We start from the raw sequence: 21,295 nt of genomic DNA, 5'->3' as shown, positions 1-21,295 counted from the left end.
TACCTGGAATGTCCTTCCCCAGATAACCCATGGCTCCCCCTCTCCCTCCTGAAGTCTACTTTCCAGACTTTCCAAGACCACCACCCAACACAGCACAGCCTCTCCCTCAAGTCACACTTTTTACCCCCAACTAGCTTTATCGTGCTTGCAGGTACTTCTCACGACTTGACAAATAGCTAGTGCTGAGTTAGTATTTGTTGGTTTGTTGATTCTATCCCCCCACTAGAAAGTCAGTCCCACGTCCAAAACAGGGATTCGGTCTGTTTTGTTCACTGCTGTGCCCCAGTGCCTGGAACAATAGAGATGCTTTAAAAGGACCACTGCATGAAGGACCACTGCCTTCCTCATTTGGACACACCTTACAGTTTCTGCAGCCCCCTAAGAGACCTGAGTGACTTGGAAGCCAAGTTGGTACCCCACCTGTGCTGGCTGAAACCCAGAGGGTTGTCATATGAACTGTGCCCGGCCAAATCCCCATCCTGTCTTGGGACAATTGACGGCTTAGATCAGAACAGGGCAATTACATTGGTCCCTGTCCGATGCCTTTGCCCACCCTTTTGGCCACTGAAGGAGAACTTCTGGGCCTGACAGCTGGGCCCACACGGCAGCTGCAGCCACTAGCAGGAACAGGGACTGGGCTGCTGCTGTCCTCCCTCCCAGCCCCCCGGAGCTGCCAGGTCCGGGTCCGGCAACTGACGAAGGCTGCCCCATGCTCCCAGCAAGAGGAGGTGGAGGAGGGAGGCCCAGTGCCACGCCTGCCCTTTTCCTGTTGTCAGCAGGACCATCAGAAGGAAGCTTTGTTCTCCGAATAAAGAGTGTGAAGCCCAGTGCCAGGCGGAAATGGGCACAGAGGCAGCTGGCCCATCAGCAACAGTTTACGGGGAAAAAAAGGAGGGGGAATGGATGCTGTTTGAGGGGTAATTTGCACACCCAACTGGTTTCATGCCTCCAGGGTAGCTGTGAGGATGGTGGCTTCACTGTCCCAGGCCCTAGCCTCGAGGTCGTCATAGACAATCAGATGACTATCCCAGCTGACTGATGGGGCACTGACCCTGGGGGGGGGGGGGAGGAACAAAGGCATGTGGCCTTGCCTGGGAGTCAGAAGACCTGGAGTCCAGGCCCGACTTCCCATGTACTCATAGGTGACATTGGGAGGGTCCCTTCCTCTATGTACCTCAGTTTACCCATCTGTAAACAGCTTGTCCAGGCCTGCACTTGAAGCCTCAGCCTACCTGCCACAGAATCACATAACACAGTGCCCCTCAGCCTGTAGCCAGGTCACGAGCCCGCCCAGGCCAGTCCTCCACCCACCCCGGGCTCAGGCCCTCCCTGCGGGGCCTGGCACCAGGGACCCAGCCCATGCCCACTCTGACCCAGGCTCTCAGCCTGCCTCCTCCCCTGACATCAGGTAATTCTTCTCCTGAGCTGGTGCCTGAAGACTCTGAAATCCTCCTCAGCCTGGCCAGTGTGGGGCCAGGAGTGGGGTCCTCACCCCACCCAGACACTGGCACCTGCCCCATCCCCTCTTTCATGGCTCACAAGGAACTTTCAGCCACAACCACCGCGAAGAGCCCAGCATGGTAGTGCAGGGGTGAAGGAGGAGCCCCGAGAGGGAAAGGGGCATGTAGATGTCACAGAGTACAACTGCCACCCAGGGGTCCTCCCCAGCAGCCCTGGGGGTCCTCAAAGCATGTCTACGGACCTTTATGTCTGAAAGGCGAGGGAGACTGTTCCCAAAACTGAAGCGATCAAAGACAGGGGACAGAAATCTATATGCATTTTTTTAGAAGCTTCCCAGGTTTTTCTTGTACCCAGAGCAATTGCAGCCTTTCAACTAAGACCTCTTCCAGGAGGGGATGTCTTAGCTGGCCTCAGGGGATGGTTAGGATTTCAATTAAAAGGGTGAAATAAACCTTAGCTGGACAGACAGCTGGGTAAAGGAGCTAATGGATAAAGCACTACTCTAGAAGGAGAACAAAGCAGAGAAAGGCCCCAAGGAGAGGAAGCCCAGTCTAGCAAACACCTGAAATGACCCTCTCGTCCAGTCCCCCGTCCCCGCAGGATGCAGAGGTCTGGACTCATGTCCTCTGAAGGCTGCTGATCCCCTCCTCCCTTCTCCCTGAGCACTCCTCTAATTCCTCTGGGACAGTGAACCGTGGGGACAGTTGCAGGTGAAATGTTCCTCTCTTTGGTCGTCTTGCAGCATGGGGACACTTTCAGTGACTGTTTATCCGCAGCTTAAGAAGGTGTCTGGGTCAGTGGCTAAGCAGCCACAGCTTATGTGGGAGAGGATTCAAGGGTCACAGGGCAGGCAGATCCAGAGCCTCTATTAAACGGAAACTTCACAGCAGGCGGGGAGCACCACTGCCACCTCCTTCGTTCATAAAGGAAGCACTTATTATCCTCCTGCTGTACACACGGCCCTGAGCCTGAGCATAGTGCTTTAAGGGATGCAGAGATGAGTCAGTCCCTCACCCTGCACCACCCTCAAAGAGCCCACAGAGCAGACAGAAGAGGTACCACTACAACGCAGGAGAGAAAGCAGTCGCTGCCATCAGAGTAGGGTTGCAAACTCATGCCTAGAGGGCCAGAAAGATCATGTGCAAAGTGGCGGGTGGGGCTGGGGCAAAGTGGAGGGGCTGTGCTTCATCTCTAGTAGCGACCACTGGAGAATGGAAACTCAAAGTTTTCTGATCTTCCAATTTTTGAAGTAAAGCCAGAAATAGGGATATTTATGTAAACTCTCCTGTAGGCAACTTTTGGCACGGGCCAAGCAAAATGTGCCTGTGGGGCGGATGCGGCCTGCCAGTTTGTGGCCTCTGTTTGCTTAAAAGGGACAGATAACATGCTGTGGAACTCAGCAGAAGCCGATTTCCCTGCAGCTATGATACCAGGGAAGGCTTCCTGGAAGAGGAGGCATTGGTGCTGGGCTGAAAGGATGGGGAGAACACACCTGGGGAGGGAGTCATGGGGAAGGGATAGGTGTACTTGCTGGAACAAGCCCCCCACCCCCTGCCTATGACCTGCCTTTCCTCCTATAAAGGAATCCCTGTCTCTGTCCCCAAAGCAGGCACAAAGGCATCAGCTCTGTCTGTCCCCAGGAGGGGCCACCTGCCCAGCAAACCTCCGGACTAAATCAATTGGTGGCAGACTAGCACAGGTTCGATTTCATCCCCAGAGCTTGAAGAACAGGTCAGTTAATGCAACAGCTCCATTGGGGGAAGGGAGAGGAAGAGACAATGGAGACAAAAAAAAAAAAAAAAAAAAAGAGGTTGAGAACCGTGTCTTGCTGGCCAGGCCCGGCTGGTTACATAACCCTGCTTCAGGACAAAGGCAGGGGGGAGGGAGGGGGTTTGGGCTAGGGAATCCCAGAATGCAGAGGGGTTCCCCCTCCCTCCCATCCACCCCACTCTCCAACCTTGTTCTACAGAGAGTCCTGGAAAGCCCCACACAGAGTGCAGAGCTGGATGGGGAGACTAAGACCCCAAGACAAGACGCTTAACAGGATCACACCGCAAATTAACAGAGAGCTGGAACTGATAATGATAGCAAACTTTTACCAAGCGATTGCTTTGTACCAACCAGGCACTGGGATAAGTTCTTTACGTGCATTATCTTATTTAAAAGCCTGTCACACCATGAGATAACTATTCTTATTCTTCCCGTTGTATAACTGGGGAATTGAAGCAGACACAGTAACTCACCCACAGTCACGCAGCTCACAAGTGACAGTACCGGCTTAGGACCCATCTGTGGCCTCTGAGACCACACTCTGAACCTGCACTGCCCGCAGGCTACTTTCTACTAGGACCACACTGCCTCTTCACCGGCCTTCTCTCAAGCCTACGGTGCAGAATGCAGCCCCTTGCCCTCTTGTCAGCACTGCAGGGGACGCTGAGTCCTCTGACAACCTGATGAAACCTGTGGACTCCTCTCTGCAGAAAAAGAATGCACAGAAATGCCTCCAAAACGTTGCATATGATTTCGGGGACTTACAGATCCCTGCATTGATGAGAATGGATGGGTGAAGATCGTAGGATACATAGGATCAAGAGATAGGAGGTGGCAGCGGACAGGGACTTCCCCAATTCCTCTGGTCCCCCTCATATCTGTAAACTTGGAGCCCAAACGCATAGCCGCTTAAGTCCACAGGCCTGAGCATGAATCAGGCTCAGGGCCTAGTCATCCCTTCAGGGCTGGGAGAACAGAATGAATCACGACATGCAATAACCCTCGCCTCGGCACCCACTGGGTATGACTCACAGCTCCCAGCTGCTGGGCAGAAGGTGCACAGCTGGGCCCCAGCATCTGGACAGGGGTGGCATCACCATGCAAACCATCCCAGCCTCCTCCCAACCACGCAAGTCACCATCCAGTGGGCCCAGCTCACTCCAGACCAGACCTGGCCTTGTCCCGAACCCAGCAGCTCTGAGTGTTTCCAAGGGGGACCCCTCCACAGCTCCTGTCCAACCTCCATGCCAGCTGGGACCCTGGGAGTGGTAAGTCAAGCCAACAGCCCATTGCAAGGCACTGGAAGACCCACACTCTAGTCCCAAGTCTCCTGCTGCCTCACTGTGCAACCTCAAGCAGGCACCTCCCTCCTCTGAGGGCCTCAGTTCCACCAACTGTAAAATGGGGAGACTACCCAATCAAGTCCTTCCTAGCCCCAAAGGCCTGAGTCGAGACACAACAGCATCTGACAAACTTTGAGGGGCCCTGGGATCCTGCTTCAGGAAGTTACATAAACATCCTTCAGAAAAACAAAAGTCAAACCTAAAGACTTTACTAATTTTTTTTTTTTTTAAGGATATCAAGAAGACTTTTTTGTAGTCCAACTTCCCCCATCCTACTTCCATTGTTCTAAATATCCTCTCAGGACCTAGAAAATACATTTGGTTTCCGTCTGGGGTTTGGGCTTCTTGGCATTCTTCCCCTGGAAGCTGCCCCACCCCTCCTTGGCAGCTTTCTCCCCAGCACACACCCATCTCTGCCCCCCAGCATTGCTCTTGGGCCAGCCTGAGGGCTCCAGCTACCCAGCCTGCCAAAGATGGGGGGGGCCGTTTGCGGGAAACAAAGCCTTCCCTGGTCAGAACAGAGACAGCTCTGGGATCTGGTCTCCGCTGTCAGTGTGTGGGCCTGTGTGGGCAAGTCCCTGGTCCTCCCCAGTTCTCAGTTTCCCACTGAGAAATATAGGGGAACGCTGCGTCAGGAAAGCCCTTGGGCTCCTGGGCAGTACCTGGGGGACACTGAGGCAGAAAAGAACAGCAGGGTAGACAATGGGCTCTGATTCTGACCTCCATCCCTCATGCTAGAACTAGAGGAGACCCCCTTTTTCTCTCTCTGATTGTACCTCTTGCCCTCGTTGTGGGACCTGGAACGTGTCACTGATTCTCTCTGTGCCTCGAGTGGCCCATCCATGACAGGGAGAGTAACAGCGACTGCAGTAAAAGCCCTAACTTGGAGGCTTGAGCCCTAACCACCCCAAAACAATCCCGTCACTGCCCCTGTCCAAAGCCGTATTCACGTATTAGAGAAAACGTACATTTCTGCATCTTTAGAAAGCCAATCTCAGTTGTGCCTGCTACACAAACACTTCAGGACAACCGTCTGCTGCCCTTTTCCAATGAGATTGTGCTTCTAGTCCCGCCTATAGAATCCTATAGAATTCCTAGATCGATCACCTTAGGGCTGTATGGCCTCAGTAGTTTCACCTATAAATGGGGACAGTACTAGTGCCTCCTTTACAGGATTATTCTGGTGATGACACAGAAGTGTCTAACAAGCATCTATAAGCTCCCAGTAAATGGGAGTGGCAGTTATACGATCATCATCATTAAAATTATCGATGCTTAAAACCACTGGGCTGATGACAGCTAAGGCCCCTTCACCCTCTCAGATGACATTTGGCCACTGTAATCACCCACCCATGCACCCCCACACCCAGAACATACTGTTCTCTGAAGCAGGACCCCAGCCCTGGCCCCAGCCCCAGAACACAGCTGGCTTGCTCCTGGCACCCATCCTTGTCACCTATACAGCCCCCCCAGCACCTAATACTGCCTCCCTCAAGTGGCCCCAGCATTGTCTCCTGTAATCCAGTTGCGGTTCTATTGAACCCCATCACTGTATCACAAGATTGTTCCCTGGGGTTAGAAAGCTGTTACAAGATGGTGGCTCCTTGAAGATAGGATGGAGAGAAACTGGGCTTTCCTCTGGCTCCCCCACATTTGCTGGATGTCTGGATACGCTGAGAGCCCAAGGAGAGAAGCATCAATTTTTTTTTTAGTTATGCGTACCTAACCGAGTGTTTCTCAAACTTAAGCATGCATTGACATTACCTGGAGGGCTTCTTAAAACAGACTGCCAGCTCCCATTCCCCCACCAAACCCCTACCCCCCCGCCCCCGTTTCTGACTCAGTGTATCTGGGGTGGGACTACTTCACCTACAGGTGAATCAGGAAGAGCTTCCGTGAATAGGTGATGCTGACACTCCTGTAAAAGCAGGCGCTGCCCAGGTGTGAGGAGAGGAGGAAAGGATCGGGCAGAGTGCGCAGCGTGAGTGAAGGCCCTGTGATGACGACATTCCTTCCTCCTCACCTGGCCTCTGCCTGGGCAGGTAAACCAGAGGTGGCTGCCACTGCGCAATGACTATAGCAAACCTTCACCGACTGCCACCCTGCACCTGCCTGGACAGGCCGGTCCTTGGCCAGCCTGGGGGTGACGGGAATCCACGCCCTGCCTCGTGAAGCCAGACCTCAGGTCTGAAGGAGGCCCGAGTCCTCACCACATGTCAGCCACGTGAGCGCCAGGGTGCTGGTCCACACCTCCGGACACAGCCCCTCCCTCTTGGGTACCTCTGATGAAGTTTCTTCATTTCTGGTGCTTCATCTGGCCAGAGCAGCCCCTCAGAGATCAGGAGACCCCTCTTCCCCCGAGTCTGAACCTCTCTGGGCAAAGCTGTATACCTCGCCAAGCCTCAGTTACCGCATCTGCTAAAAGGGGACGATACGGTACCTGTCTCCATCTGCTGTTGGGAGCGCCTTAGTCAATAACATTGGCGACTGTAACAATTGCCAAGGAGCTTGTTGTTAAGCACCTTCCCTGCATTACGCTCTAAATGCTGTGAGACAGGGACAATTATGATCCTCTTTGTACAGATGTAGAAACTAAACAGCTTGCCCAAGGTCCACCACGTAGGAAGTGGCTCGGCAGGGACTTGAACCCAGAGGGTCTGGCTCCAGAGCCTGCCTCCCAGCCTCTGCTCTGTGTCCTAGCCACCTGCCCCAAGCCCTGGCCCAGGTCACCTCTCCCTGCCATCATCCTTTCCCCCTTCCCAGGGCACAGGGAGGCTGCCAGGAAGCCTCTGGAGGATCCAGGCCACAGTGCACACAGTCTGGGCCTTGGGTCCCTGGTCGTGAGGGCAGCCACAGGGCCTGCCAGCCAAGCCATCTTATCTCGCACATGTTTTAGATACTGCCCAACATGGCCGCCAGGCTGGGTCTACAGAACTTGAGCACCTTAACCTTGATGAAAGAAGGGAAGAGGAAAAACAGGTGTAACAACGAGAGGAAATCCTGCCAGGCTTCCTGTATAAGACCAGCAGATCCCGCATCCCATGCCAATTGCCCTATCTCTCGGCCTCAGTTTCATAACCTGAACAGCCTTCTGAGGCCATTAGACCGGAAGTTCAGGAACTCAAACTCCCCAGAGTCTTCTTCCCTCCATCTCTGAAAGGACAGATCACCTCCCAGGCATAAACAACAATAATACCCATGGTATCCTTGAAGAGTTCCTGCTTACTGGGCTCTTACTATGATCTACTCAACCTCCCTAGCAAAATAGGATTCTTACTCTCTTCCTTTGTCAGTTGAGGAAATTGGTGCCCAGAGAGATTTAGGTAACTTGCTCTAGATCCCACAGCCAATGGTGGCAGAGCTGAGATTTGAACCCAGGACTTTTGACTCTACTCTGCAATGTTGCCTACCTCCACTGCTGCAAAAAGGGGCCACACGCAGCCCCTGTTTCTGGGGCACAGATTCTGAGGGAGATGAGATATATGCTTAAGAAACCAAAATCCAAAGTCCGGTGTGTGTGAAGGGCCCGTAAGAGGGCCAGATAATAGGCTCTGCACACATAAAGCAGGGAGGAGGCAACACCAGCTCGGCGGAATTAGGAATGACACTGAAGCTGGGCACTGGCGGGCGGGGGAGAGGATTTGGGGGCAGGTGAGGGGATGTCACTGGGATGCAGCATCTTTGCCATGAGCAGATGTGGAGGCAGGAAGGGATGGGACGCCCACAGGGAGGGAAAAGTGGCAGGCTCTGTTTGACGGCTGAGGGGAAATAGAAACGGGCCCTGCAGTCACATAGCCAGCCACCTTCCATATCTTGCTCTCCAAAAAACAAATGTTCATTCATGTTTTAAAATTAGGTTACTCCAATCTGTATTAAGAAATAAAACAGGTAGGAATCAAAAGGGCCAGGAACAACTTAACACACACTCTCTCCCATCTAGATAAGAGCTTTGTCACCTCTGTAACTCCCTTGGTGACAGACTGGCTCTAGCCCTGAGGCCACCGTCCCAGGCACTCAGGTCCACTCCTTTTACCAAGCTCTAAACCTCTAAGTGAAAGCTGATGAGCAGAGCTTTGTACCAGCCCTGCAGGCGGGAGAAAGCACCTTTGCTGGTGGACCCCAACACCAGGAGACCCTGCTTTAACCCCTACTTTGGGGAAGGAAGGGGATAATCCTGCCCTCCCACTCATCCCACCCCTCCCACTCCTCACTTTTAAACCCACCAGCCCTTTCCTCCAACCCCAGCTGACTCAGCCTGATTCATGATTCAGCCTTATTTCCTCCTATTTGAGGAAAAAGAGGCTGAACCCATTTCACAGACTGGGAAATGGAAAGAGAAGGCTCCAGTCCTCTGTCAAACCATAGCTCCCAGCAGCCCAGGTTCTGGTGGCTGATCCAGACATCCCAAGGGGCCCCTCGAAGGTCAGCTGGGCTGAGTGTAGTCCATGGGGCAAGGACACTCCCAGGCGGACCCCAACATGTAAGGGGAACTTCCCAAGATGTACAAGAAGGGGCAGTTCCAAAAAGCTATGAGAAAAACAGGGTGGAAGTGGGCCAAGCACCACCACCCCCACACACCCCGAACGCTGAGATTCTAGGGTAAAGTGGGAACTGAAAGAGTTCACCCAGGCCTGCCCTTCCTGGTACAGGCCCTCTGCACCCTCTCCAACTCTCCAGCCTTTTTGCATACCCTCAGTAACGGGGCCCTTGCTTCCTGGCCAAGCAGTTTATTCCCATTAGCTTCCCTGTAACCCTTGGTGCTGTCTCTGCCCTCAAAAGCCAGACAGGACATGACCATGCTCTCTACCTATAGAGAGCCCTGCACGGACTTGAAAGTAGCGACACTGCCACTTAAGGGTCCTTCCCCAAATCTTAGACCACCTGTGATGACCTTGATTCCCCAAGGCAGCTACCAAGTCCTGCAGCCCCTCTCTTCTTCCCTTTCAGTCCCGTGGCCTGAGTCAGACGTTGGTCAGCTCTCTGCTGGAACACAATGAGCATCATCTCTGAGCTGGTTTCAACCCAGCCCGCCTTGCCACCATCTTTGGCCAAATGACCTGCGAAGAGCAACACCATAGGGCAGACACAGTTTGGGCCTGCGTTCAAATACAGCTCTGTAAGTGACTTGAGCACTCTGAGCCTCCATTTCCCCATCTGAAAATGGGGCGGGGGTGGGGTTACCAGCACCAGCAGCTACTTTGCAGGGGTATTGTACGATTTCAATGGAGCGTCTGTGAGAAGCCTGGCACAGGGCACCGTAACAGGCATCGACTCAATGAGCTGCTTACAACCCTCTGTCCTCTCCACTGGCTGCAGGATAAAATCCAAACTCCTGAGCAGATATGGCGAGCTCCCCACAACCGATCTTGTCTCCCCCTGCCCCCCTCACCACAGCCTGCAGCCCCACCAACACTTCCTCCCCCAGGAAACCCTGCCGACATTAACAACCAACATTAGTAACCGAGGCGCTTTCCCCTCCACCGACCTTCCAAAGGCCATCTATCACTGATCACATCCTGCCTCTTCCCGATCACTTGATCCTCGTCTTCCCTCCCCCATCAGATCAGCAGCCTCTCCAGTCAGAAGCCAACAGCACCTTTAGCCCATTTCGCGTATACATCACCCCTGTCCACAGACATTTTCCATACATATTTAACAAATTACCCTAACGTTCCATTTCAAGTAAAGAATGTCCAAGTCCTCAAAACGCTCCGGATATTTCAAGCCATACCCCAAAGCAAATTCTAAACCAGCAGAAGTCTGCCCAGTCTCTAGGGACCTTCAGGCCTGGCTTTGGTCCCTAAGTCTGGAAGATGGGTCAAGCAGGTCCATAGCCCAGGAGAGAGAGACCAGGGCCCATTTCTGAGTTTCTCAGATGTAGACTTTCTCAGGTGGCCCATAGGCCAACCCGCAACCTATCATTTCATACTCTCGACTTCCACTTGTGATTGTAAAACTGTTCTTGCATACCCCTTGTTGACAGGAGGCTCACTACCCATCATGTCTTGCTTTCTGGCTCCTTCCCTTCACCTGTTGATGCTCCCTGAGGCCTCCCCCCTACTCTGATTATGATGACAAGGACAGTATGACCACATGCCAAGGGTCATCCCCCTCCCTCAGCACCCCTTTCTGCCTTCTGGCCCATCTACTCATTCCCCCACACTCCTGAGTCCCCTCGAAGTCCAGCCAGTAGTGGAATTTCCACTCATATTCCTACAAGCTGAAAGTGAACTGTCAGCACATGAGGCCCCTGTTCCCAGGGCTCAGGAAAAGCCGACAGACCCTGCAAATCCCAGGTGCAGGGCTGGAGCAGTCCTCAGAGCAGTCCTCAGAGCAGTTAGAACAGCAATGCGCGAACTTTCCTCTCCCAAGTACGTACTTTTTTCATTCATTATCTACTCCACTCCATTGTTTTAAGATGGGATTTATGAACAAATAATTTGCTCTCTATTTCTTAAAAAAAATTACTCAAAGCCCCCAATGAAAGCTTGATTAACAGCCATGAGATGGTACCTCCACCAAGAGACTGGGCCAGCACAGGGCACCCACGCCAGTGCAAGTCTGGCCCACCCCACATTCCCTCGCAGGGGATTTATGGCGAGCCCATAGTGTGCTCTGGGTTCAGAAACCCACACCCGCATGCATTTTCCATCAGGGCTCTGCAGTCCTGATGCTGGCTCCAAGTCCACCCCCATTAGGGTCCTCAAGGACCTTTGGGGCTGGGGCACCTAGAGCCACCTGTAAGTTTAGCACAGAGGACCCTGCTGATGAGTCACACAAGAGGACACCTGAGAGAGCAATCCCGCGGCCTTAGGTCTCTCATCACCCCAAGGGCTCTGCTTCTGGGCCCCACCTCTGCCCCCTGCTGATCTGAAAGTGACCTGGTCTAATGAAGATGAAAGGCACTGTCCTCCCCTGGGCGCTGGGGAGAGGTCTGTTGACAAAGTCACCAGCTGTCCCTAGCTGAAGCCAGGGAGACGGCGCCTCCCTGTACCATCCACACTGGGAGAGCATTCCTGCCATGGGCCCAGCCAGCAACAGAAATTGGACCATCACAGAGGTCCAGGCCCTGCCTCCAACCGACGTACCCTCCTGCTCCAGCCTCCCACAACAAGAGCCAGGGCACAAGACATCACTGGCACCAGTGCCAGGCAGGAGCATCACTTGGTGGTAAGGGTACTGGGCAGAGGGGGCAGTTGTCCTCATAATTTCAACTGAACATGACATTGTGAGCTCAGTTACAGCAGGCTCTTGTAGAGCCCTGTTAGTTGAAACTTAGGCTGGGGGAGGGAGTCAAATCCACTTCCCACCTGTGTGACCTTTGCTATTCTTTGCCTCAGTTTCCCCCTCTGTAAAATGTGATTAACAGTAACGTCGAAGAATTAAATGAAATCGCATATGTAAAACAATTAGCTCAGTACCTGGCCCATAGTAAACATGCAATAAGTACTTGCTGAATACAAACATGCCACTGTTTACTGAGGTCCCACGGGTTCTCATTTCATCCTTATTCTGGCAGATACCACATTTTGCCCATTTCACAGGTGAGGAAACTGAGGCTAGAAGGTAAGGAATCAGTCTAAGGTCAGCGGGCTGGAAAGTGACAGACACCCAGGTCAGTCTGAACCTCAGACCAGGAGCCAATACTGCCCCAGGCCATTCCCTATGCTTTTTGGGGGGAGTGGGGGGCACTAGGGCATGAAGGGAGTTGGGGTTCTGTATCCCTTGGCCCTGGCATAGCTCCTGGCTGACCCAGGTGTTTGAATCTGGGAAAGAGCCAGGAGGCCAGTCCCCGGATTCCCAGCCTGTCCCAGACCCACGAGTCCATGGGCGCCCCCTCCTCACTCTGTCCCAGGGCGTTAAAGGGCAGCGTTCAAAGCAGGGTCTTCTGGCTCCCGAGAACCTGAGGGAGGAGGGGAGCTATAGGCCAGGCCGCTCTCAGCCGGGAGAAAACCGGTCCGGCTGCCTTACCCTACCCGAAGCGGGGACCGGCCTCTAACCCCCTCCCTCGCCAGACAAAAGTTTCCCCTGTTCGGGAGTAGGGGAGGGGGAGGGGGCATTCCTCGTGAGTGACATTATCCGTGACCTACAGCTGCCGCGCTGCCCTCGCCCGCACCCCGGCCTGCCCCCGGCCCCCGCGCGGTTCCCCACCCCTTTGTCCTCCCACCCCTAGCGCGGGGCCCGGCAGACTCTACTCGCCCGCCCGGCGCCCGCCCGCACCAAACTTGCGCCGGCGGCCGCTTGGGCCCCGCGCGGCCTGCACGCCGGGCTCGGGCCCCGCCGGCTCCGCGACAGGGGACTGGCCGGCCTCGGCCCTCCCAGCCTCTTACCTGCCACGGATGGGGCGCTACGCTGGGGAGGGGGTGCTCCCAGCGAGCCGCCGGACGCCTGGGTCCCTTGGCGGTGCGTGTGCCGCTGGGCTCTGGCCGGGACCCGGGTTAACCCTTTCGCGGTTGCCACCCGCCGCTCCCACCCCTGCACCGCGCCACCGCCTCCGCCGCCGCCCGCTCCGCCTCCGGCTCGCTCTCCTCCCCCATCCCCTCCCTCCCGGTGCCCAGCCCCCAGTCCCGGCGGCCCCCGATACTGCCCTGGGGCAGCTCGCAGGCTCCCCCTCCTCCCGCGGCCGCGAGGTAGGGGTCTCCTTGAAGACTGGAAGTTGGGGCGCGCTGCTTCGCACCCTGCGGGCCCGCGGAGCACAAAGGGGCGAATCCGCGGGCGGAGGGTCCCCCAACCCATCTCCCCTTACCCCTTCTGGCTCCGGCGCCTACCTCCCTGAATCGCGGCCGTGGGAGCAGGGCTCGATCCCGTGATGAAGCGTGGGTGCCAGCCGGAGATCGGCTCCGGAGGCCCGGGCGGCAGTCCGGAGTGAGGCGAGCGCCCCGGGGCGGGGGCCGGGGCGGGACCCCGAGCTGCTATCGGGGTTGGATTTCTCGGCTTCCACCCGGATTCTCCCTCGGCTCTCCCGGCCGATTCGGTGCTGCTCTGCGACCACGTGACGCGGGGCTGCCTTTGACCCCGGTCTCTGAGCGGGTAGGGGGCGGGGGCCAGAAGGGGTGTCAGATGCAGGACCCACGAGGGCCCGGGGCGGCTGCCTGGCGTCTCGGGGGCGTTGACCCCCGGAAACAAAGCCCGGGGGAAACCAACAAGTTATTCGGGGTCAAAGAAGGAACAGCGCTGGGGGTCGGAGAAGCTGTGGAGAGAACCAGGGAGACAAAGACCCGCGCCCGCCGCGCCTCCAAGGGCTCTGGGAGCGCCCTGGCCCGGTCCAGGGGGCCTCCCGGCTCCGCAGCCACTGGGCTGATGACAGCCCTCCAGGGCCTCATCGGACCGCTCCCCAACATCCAGGTCTCTGCCGGAATGACCTGTCGTGGACAGGTCTTGCAGGGGCCCTCTCCTCCCCACCTTTGCCTTGACTCTGAAAAACCCCTTTATTTCCTTTATCTTGATTATCTGGTTCACTTACTGGTTTCACTGTTTACTAGAATGTCATCTGCCCCCAACAAGTTATTCCCAGCTGAATCCCCACAGCCTGGCACATAAACAGGCAAATGAAAAGGTGGATGACCTTCGAAAATATTTTCTCCCACTGAGCCTCAGTTTCCCACCCCCAGTGTTATTTCAACAACCTAAACGACCCTGCAAGTTAGGCAAGGTTACAGGGCCCGTCCTCATCAAACAGATGGGGAGGAAGCCCAGAGAGTGAGATGATTTCTGGGAGTGTCACATGCAGCTGAGAGCCCCAGCCTGCACTAGGCTCTGACTGCTCCAAGCAAGGGCCTTTGGCCATCCATGAGCCAGCCTGTAATGGGGGTGGGGGGTGGGGCGTGTGGATTTGATTAGTGAGCCTTAAGGAGCTTGCAGTTATGCAAATCATCAGGCACCTCCCCTGGGGATGCTGATTCCCTGAGCTTGGGGTGAGGCTGGGGCACATTTGGAAAACAGTGCATTGGCGATTTCCTAAGGACCTCCAGAGGCTCAAGATTATCTAAGAGCAAAGCAAAAACATATGAGCAACCAGAGCAAAGCAAAGGGAGGTAGAGAAGACAAGCTTGACGGAGATAGACTCATCCTGCTTCCCTCAAAGGGTAAACTCCTGTGCTGCGTTTGGGGAAGGGGTGTTCAGCTGGCCTGCTCATCTGGGGGTGGGGAAATCAAGATGCTAGGAGATGGGCCCAGGCTTCTAACTCCCAGACATGTCCATGTGACAGCTTTGGATAGAGTGTAGTCAGACAAGACCAAGCTTAAGCTTCAGTCCACGTTCAAATACAGCCTTGTGACTTTCTAGTACACACTCCGGCCACCCCACCAGGGCAGCCAGGGAAATAGCACCCACCAGCAAATTCTCCTTTGTAATCTGTGTTCCTGTGGTCCTCGGGTCCTTGAAAATGGTCTGGGTCTTGGGCAGGTTAAACAAGCCCCTAGAATCTTACTCATGTAAATCTCTACTTTAGAAGACCATTTCCATCCACCTGAGGGCCTGTGGGCATCTTCTCCGCCAGGCACTGGGCTCCCGGTAAGGAGACGCAAGGTTGAAAGAGACATGGGTTTGGAGATGATCTGTGAGCCCCTCGCTGTGTCCAGAGGCTAGCAGAGTTGAAGGCCTGCAGGGGACCCCGAGAGCAAGTGCTATGGCCCACAGTAAGAGGGAAGCCCACAGAGTGAGGGAGCTTTTGGGGGAGGCAGCCTCTGAACAGGGTCAAGAGGAATGGGTAGGATCGGGGTGGGGAGATGGACATTCTCGGTACAAAGGACAACCTGTGCAAAGCCGCATGGAAAAAGCTGAGTGTTACTAGGGCAGGAGGCCGGGGAAGGGGGAGAAGAGTGGAGGAAGCAGGAAAGAAAGAATGAGCAAGAACACTGGAGAGGAGGGTTAGGAGCAGGTGATGGGTGACCTTGTGTGAGGGGCTCCAGGGATTGGACATCTGAGGGCCTGGTGGAGAGAGAAGGCTGCAAGCAGGGGCAGGAGGTGATACGAGAGAGGGGAAGGGAGGCCACCTGAGCTGAGTGAGAGGCTGCATTTGGCCAGTGGAGCTGCAAATCCACCCCATTTGGGGAGCATCTGTGAGAGAGGGAAACTTGTCACTAGCCACTCTTCCTATTCTCTTTAAGTCTTCAGAGTCGCTGTTCCCCACGCTGGACCCAAAGCCCTCCAGCTCACTCTCACCCAGAAAGCCTGTAAGGAGGGGAGGCCCAGGCCCCACTCAGGGAAGTGGCCTCCCCAGGAGGTTCTGAGGAAGACTGTTGAGATGATCCCCTCCTCTATCCCCTCCGGACTCACCATATCTCCTAGAACTTTAGGGACTTCCTTTGTGCTGACGGCTTCCCCTACACAGACCCCCTCCTCTGCCCCAGATGGTCTCACTGCCCACTTGACACTCCCCTTAGCTGTCTCAAGGGCGCCTTTATCCAGCTCCACAAATCAAAGGCTGAACTTATTATCTTCCACCCAAACTTGCTTCACCCCCTCTTCCTGTGCCCAATTCACATGTCCAGTCCAGAAATCTGACACCAGCCCCTTGTCCCAAATCTCGTCCATGAGCCAGTCCCCTTGGTTCCGCCTCCAGTTTTTTTCTGTAACCCAACCTCAATTCGTCTCCATGACTACCACCCTAATCCAGGCCACCATCTTGTCTTAATGTCTTGTCTTGATGGTCTCTTAACTACCCTTCCTCTCTCTCCCACTTTGCCCCTTCTAATGCAACCTCATCACGCCCGTTTCTTATTTAAAACCACCAATGGCTTCCCACTGCTCTCAGGATAAATTCTCCATTTTGTTTTCCCAGCCTCATCTCTTGTCCCAAATAGTACACCTCACCCTACCTTCCTCTTTACCTGCCTAATTCCTCAGTAAGAGTATGGACTCAATCCAGACTGAGTTTGAATGCTGGCTCTGCCGTACAAGCTGTGTGACCTTGGGCCAGTTTTTCAACATTTCTGTGCTAAGTTTCCTCATCTCTAAAGTGGGGATAATAATAGTATATGCACTTCATAAGGCTGTTGTGAGAATTAAATAAATTAAATATGTAAAATCCTCAGTGTGGTGCCTTTCACACGATAAGCACTATATAAACATTAGCTAAATGATTAATTATGATCCTTTGGATATCAACTTAAATTTCATTTCCTCCTGGGGCTTTCATTCCACCTCTAATCCAGACCACGCTTCCTGGTCTACATGTCACATCTGGTCTTCATCACCCGTATAGTAACTTGTAGGTTGCCTGTCTCTCTAGAGTGTAAGCTGTGTGTGGGCAGGACCACGTTTGTCTCACAGTGTCAGGCACAGGATAGGCAACCCATAGATATTGGCTGACTAAACAGACGAAATGAAAATAAATAGGTTCGTCACAAAACAGAGGACACTGTCTGCCTACAAAATGCCCAACCACGGTATTTCAACCATTTATTCATTTGACATTGATGAGTACCTCTCCTATAGTCTCCCTCACACCCTCCTGTGGTGAGGGGAAGCAGACGGAAACAGAGATGAACAAGACAGTTGTAGCCCCTGTCCTCCAGGAATGTATAGTCTACTATAGAGACAGACATGTAAATGCATCAGATGATACAATGTAGCCTAATGGGGTTGTTACACTGGCCTGTAACAATTTTGTTTTGTGAAGCCTTTGGAACAACAAAGATAAAAAGTAACTGAAAACAGACACTGTTGCCTATTTTAGCTATCATCCCCAGTTCCCTGCAGGGATGTCTTTATAGCAGGAAGGGTAGGTCCTGTCCCAAGGGCATTCAGGCCACCCACTCCTTCTCTGCCTGGAGACCTCCTTCATCCTTCAGGGCCTCACTTAAGCAGCACCTCCTCCAGGAAGTCTTCCTGCTCCTGCCTGGGCTCTGTATGGGCCTCAGTCATGGCTCTAGTGATTTTCTGGGACTATAGTGGGATTTGTCAAGAACAATCCAAATTTCATGTCATTTGCTTCTTTAAAAAAGTAAAAGGTGATTCAATGAATGTGTAACTACATGTGATTTCATGTTGGACTTCAGTGGAGGCAGAAAATAGCCTCTGTCAGACCACGTGACCTGATTTGTGGTTTAGAGAACATGGTCACCATAATTACAGCACTGACCACATGGTGTAACAGTTTCCTCTCTCTCTCTCTCTCTCTCTCTCTCTCTCTCTCTCGCTCTCTCTCTCTTTCACACACACACACACACACACACAGCAAATCCTTCAAGGATGGGACTATTTGCTTCCTGACAGACTTTGATATCTGTTAAACAAGGAGAAATAAGGAGAAAATCTGTGAAATGGGCAGGTTATGAATGCTTCCAATGGACAACGGATATAAAATGTTCTGGAAACCAGGGCAAGACTGCGGTGGGAGATAGGAGCAATTAATAGCAATTGATTACATACTCTGGTGCATGTCACCTGCTTTCTGGTTGTTACTCCCCAACCCCAGAGAACGGGAAGCTCAGAGAGGTGAAGCAAATGCCTCCAGGTCACCCAGACAAGAGTGGCAGAGGAGGTTTCAAATCCTGATCCACACAACTAAAAGACTAAGTTCTTCTCACGATTTGTTTTACTCCACCTCCCGGGGCTTGGGGGGCCACAAGTCCCCAAACTGTGCAAGACCCCCTGGGGCTGTGCCTCCTCTTTGTTTCCACAGGGTTTCCTTCCCATGGATCCACTGTGTTAGATGCTGCTGCTGTTCGAAGGGCAACCAACTTGCAGCTGGTTTCCAAAGCAGTCCCACCTCTGGGGCCAGGTTTCCTGTTTCAGGCAGAATCTAAGGATATGTGTCACACCTTCTCCAGGTCGTCCCTCACTCCCAGGAGCTGCCACTGGGCCAAAGACTGTAGCACAATCCCTTTCGTGTACAGCATTTTTCCTGGTTTGTTTTGTTTTGTTTCTTTTATAAAGCATTTTCCCATTCTGTAAACCAATTCCTGGGGACCCCACAAAAGTCCTGAGAGGTAGTCACAGTGGAGACCTTTCATTCCCACTTTAAAGATGAGAAAAACGGAGGTTCAGTGAACCTGTGGGAGACCCCCTCAGCTTGCAAAAGAGCAAAGCTGTGCTAAACACAGTTTCGGACCACCTGCCCACATTCTTCCAAGTCCCTGGAGGGTTTAAACTTGACCTAGAGAACAGGGATGAGGAGTGAAAGATCTTCAGAATCCTCACACAGAGAAGATAATGGCTTTTGCAAACAAATGTAAATCGCTTAATTTCCCTTTTTACGATGCTCATTGTGATGCACCAATTACAACCTCACAAAGAAAAACACTCAGAGGCACGTGTGGTCTCTAAATGACGTGACAGCTATCAGCTCAAAGTCCTCTGAAGGCATGGCAGGGCGGGGCCGAGTTCAGGCTGAGCAGTCAAGGTGGCAGGTGCCAAGGTCTGTAGTAGCTGGACGAACTTGACCAAACCTCTCAGGTGCTTCTCAGATGGGCTTTGTCCCGACCTTGCCGCACCCCCAGGCCATTTCTCCTCCACTCCTCCACCATCTAACCTCCTTATTCTTCAGTTCTCTTCCCTTGATCACCTGGAGCGAAATATTTTTAAGGGCACGCAAATCAAAAGATTGATCCAAAAAATGGGGTGGGATTTCTCCCCAAGCTTCCCATCGATTATTCTAGTTCCTTCTCACCACTCGCGTGGGGTAAGGGATACTACAACTCCCACTTTCTACTTAAAGAAACTGAGGCTCAGGGTCCCGGTACCCCCACAGCAGAGATCTAGAAAGACCCCCCCCAAGTGAAACAGGGAAGGCTGGTCATCGAGTCATCTGATCTGGGGGTTTGCTGCCCAGTTTTTCTCCCTCCCGCCGCTCCACACACCACTCCCAACATGTTTTGTTCATTTGCATTATTCTCCTGGGCCCCCTTGCATCTTAGTTTATAATTCCTTAGAAAAAAATCAATCCACCTCCTTACAGAAATGGAGAGACCAAGGCCAAGGGGGGAGCAGGGGCCTGCCCACATCGCCAGTGACAGAGCTGAGCTAGGATGACCTGGGGAGGGCTTGAGTGACTTGCTTGTCACCCTTCCCCACTGCCCAGCTGTGTGCGCACCAGCACCTGACAAGGAAGTAGCACCAGCAAGGCAAGAACTACCGGGGTCAAGTCTAGATCTCATTCCTGGGCCCTTGGAGAGGAGCCAGCATGGGGGGTGGGGAGGGGAACAGCGTTGACTCCAGCGGGAAGTTGACTCCAGACTGGCCTACTGGTCAGACCCTTGTCTGGGGCTCTCTGCTCCAACAGGCATGTGGATTCTTCTCATTCCGAGGTCCTCTGCACACCCACCTGTCTGGGCTGGGTCTGTCCTGAGGTGGAGCTGGGGTTGGGGAGGGGAGAATGAGGGAAATGGGAGCGATACTCCACACACACATGCACACACACACACACACACACACACACACACACACTTCACTCACTCACTTGTCCACTGCACACATCGCTCACCTCCACCCACCTCCTTCCATCCAGTGCTTAAGAGCTTTGGAGCCAGACTGTCCTGCATTGGAATCTAACTAAGGTCAGCCCTCACTTACTGTCACTTAACTTGGCTTCAATTGTTTATTTTTAGAACGGGGATAATAGTACTTACCTCATAGGGTTGTTAAGAAGATTAAATGAGATATTAAGGAGCCACTTAGCATAGCTATATTGTTACTGTTATTTTATCTGACACTTCTCTGTAGCTCATTGGGGTTCCCGTCTCTCTATTGTACATATAACATATGCACACACGCACACACACACACACACACCACAGGCTAACTCTCAGGCTAGCCTTAGCCAGCTGACCCCCCCTCACAGCCCTGTACCCTCTGACCCCTCTACTCTAGGCAGCCCGGAACTTTCAAGGCCTGGGTATGTGCCATGTGTGCCCAGCATCCCCTCTGCCCAGAATGCCCTCACCTCTACCTCTTCACAATTCTAACCCCTCCCCACTTTCCTTCAAGTTCCAGCTCCAGTCCCATCTCCTCCAGGAAGCCTTCTCTGACCTCTGCTCTTCTTCCTCTGAATAGCTGAGGCCCTCTGAGTGAGTCACGACCACTTGGTACTGCTTTGGAATTCCTGACTTTGTTGGTGAGAAAGCCTCTTCCTTCTTCCTCCCCAGAGTCCGTTGAAACTGAAAAAAGTATTTTCCAGGCAAATATGGGATACCCTAAATCAACCTCAAGATTCCTGTGTCACCCCACGTCCTAGCAACTGTAGTCACCATCATACATCTTCCTGGAGCTGAAAACAGGGCAGGACCTAGAGGCCCCAGGCCAGTGACCCAGGTGGACAAACAGGATAATTACAAATTGGGAGAGGCTGGAAGGACCCCCACTCCATTATTGGGGTCCCAGGAACAGTTCTGCTGAGGGATGGGGAAGCAGAGAGGGTCATGTGGAGCTGAGAGTCCCTGAAGCCCACCTGTAAGAAGAGGTGTCAAGGTAGGTCCACAGCCTACAGGTCAGCAGCCTGAGGTGAGGGGGAGAGGGCAAGACCCAGACTCCCCACCTTTCATGGGGAAGGGAATGCAGACTCGTTCTCAGAGGCCCTGGAAGGTGCTCTGGGAACCAACCGTGAGGGTGGAACAAGCTGCGGGAAGCAGATCCCACCTGATGAGGGGAAACCATTCAGAAAGCCCAGTAGACTTGGGCACAGTTCGTTCTTCACCAGGTGACAACTGGGAGAAGGGAGGGGGTAAGCAGAGGCTGGTCAGCACCGGTCAGGGTGGGCTGGAGGACCCCCGTGTTGGTG

The 21,295-nt window shown here is 53.6% G+C and overlaps 1 protein-coding gene across 5 annotated transcripts in view; it reads right to left on the bottom strand.

Annotated features, from left to right (window-relative positions):
• NDST1 (N-deacetylase and N-sulfotransferase 1) overlaps window positions 1–13,563 on the bottom strand; it is a 59,079-nt gene extending 45,516 nt beyond the window's left edge. For 2 of the 5 annotated variants that reach the window (XM_019734326.3, XM_019734328.3), the window contains exon 1: window positions 13,343–13,563. The gene's annotated coding sequence lies outside the window, so the exon portion shown is untranslated. Of the gene's footprint in view, window positions 1–12,904; window positions 13,061–13,320 lie in introns of those variants that run through there. The other 3 variants (XM_088798734.1, XM_019734329.3, XM_019734327.3) reach the window with 3 other exon arrangements.
• Window positions 13,564–21,295: the final 7,732 nt, after the last annotated feature.

This window comes from Rhinolophus sinicus, chromosome 5 (assembly GCF_057876585.1).
Source record: "Rhinolophus sinicus isolate RSI-liver-muscle chromosome 5, RSI-T2T, whole genome shotgun sequence".
Lineage (NCBI taxonomy): Eukaryota > Metazoa > Chordata > Mammalia > Chiroptera > Rhinolophidae > Rhinolophus > Rhinolophus sinicus.
This window is presented reverse-complemented; position numbering and strand designations above follow the sequence as displayed.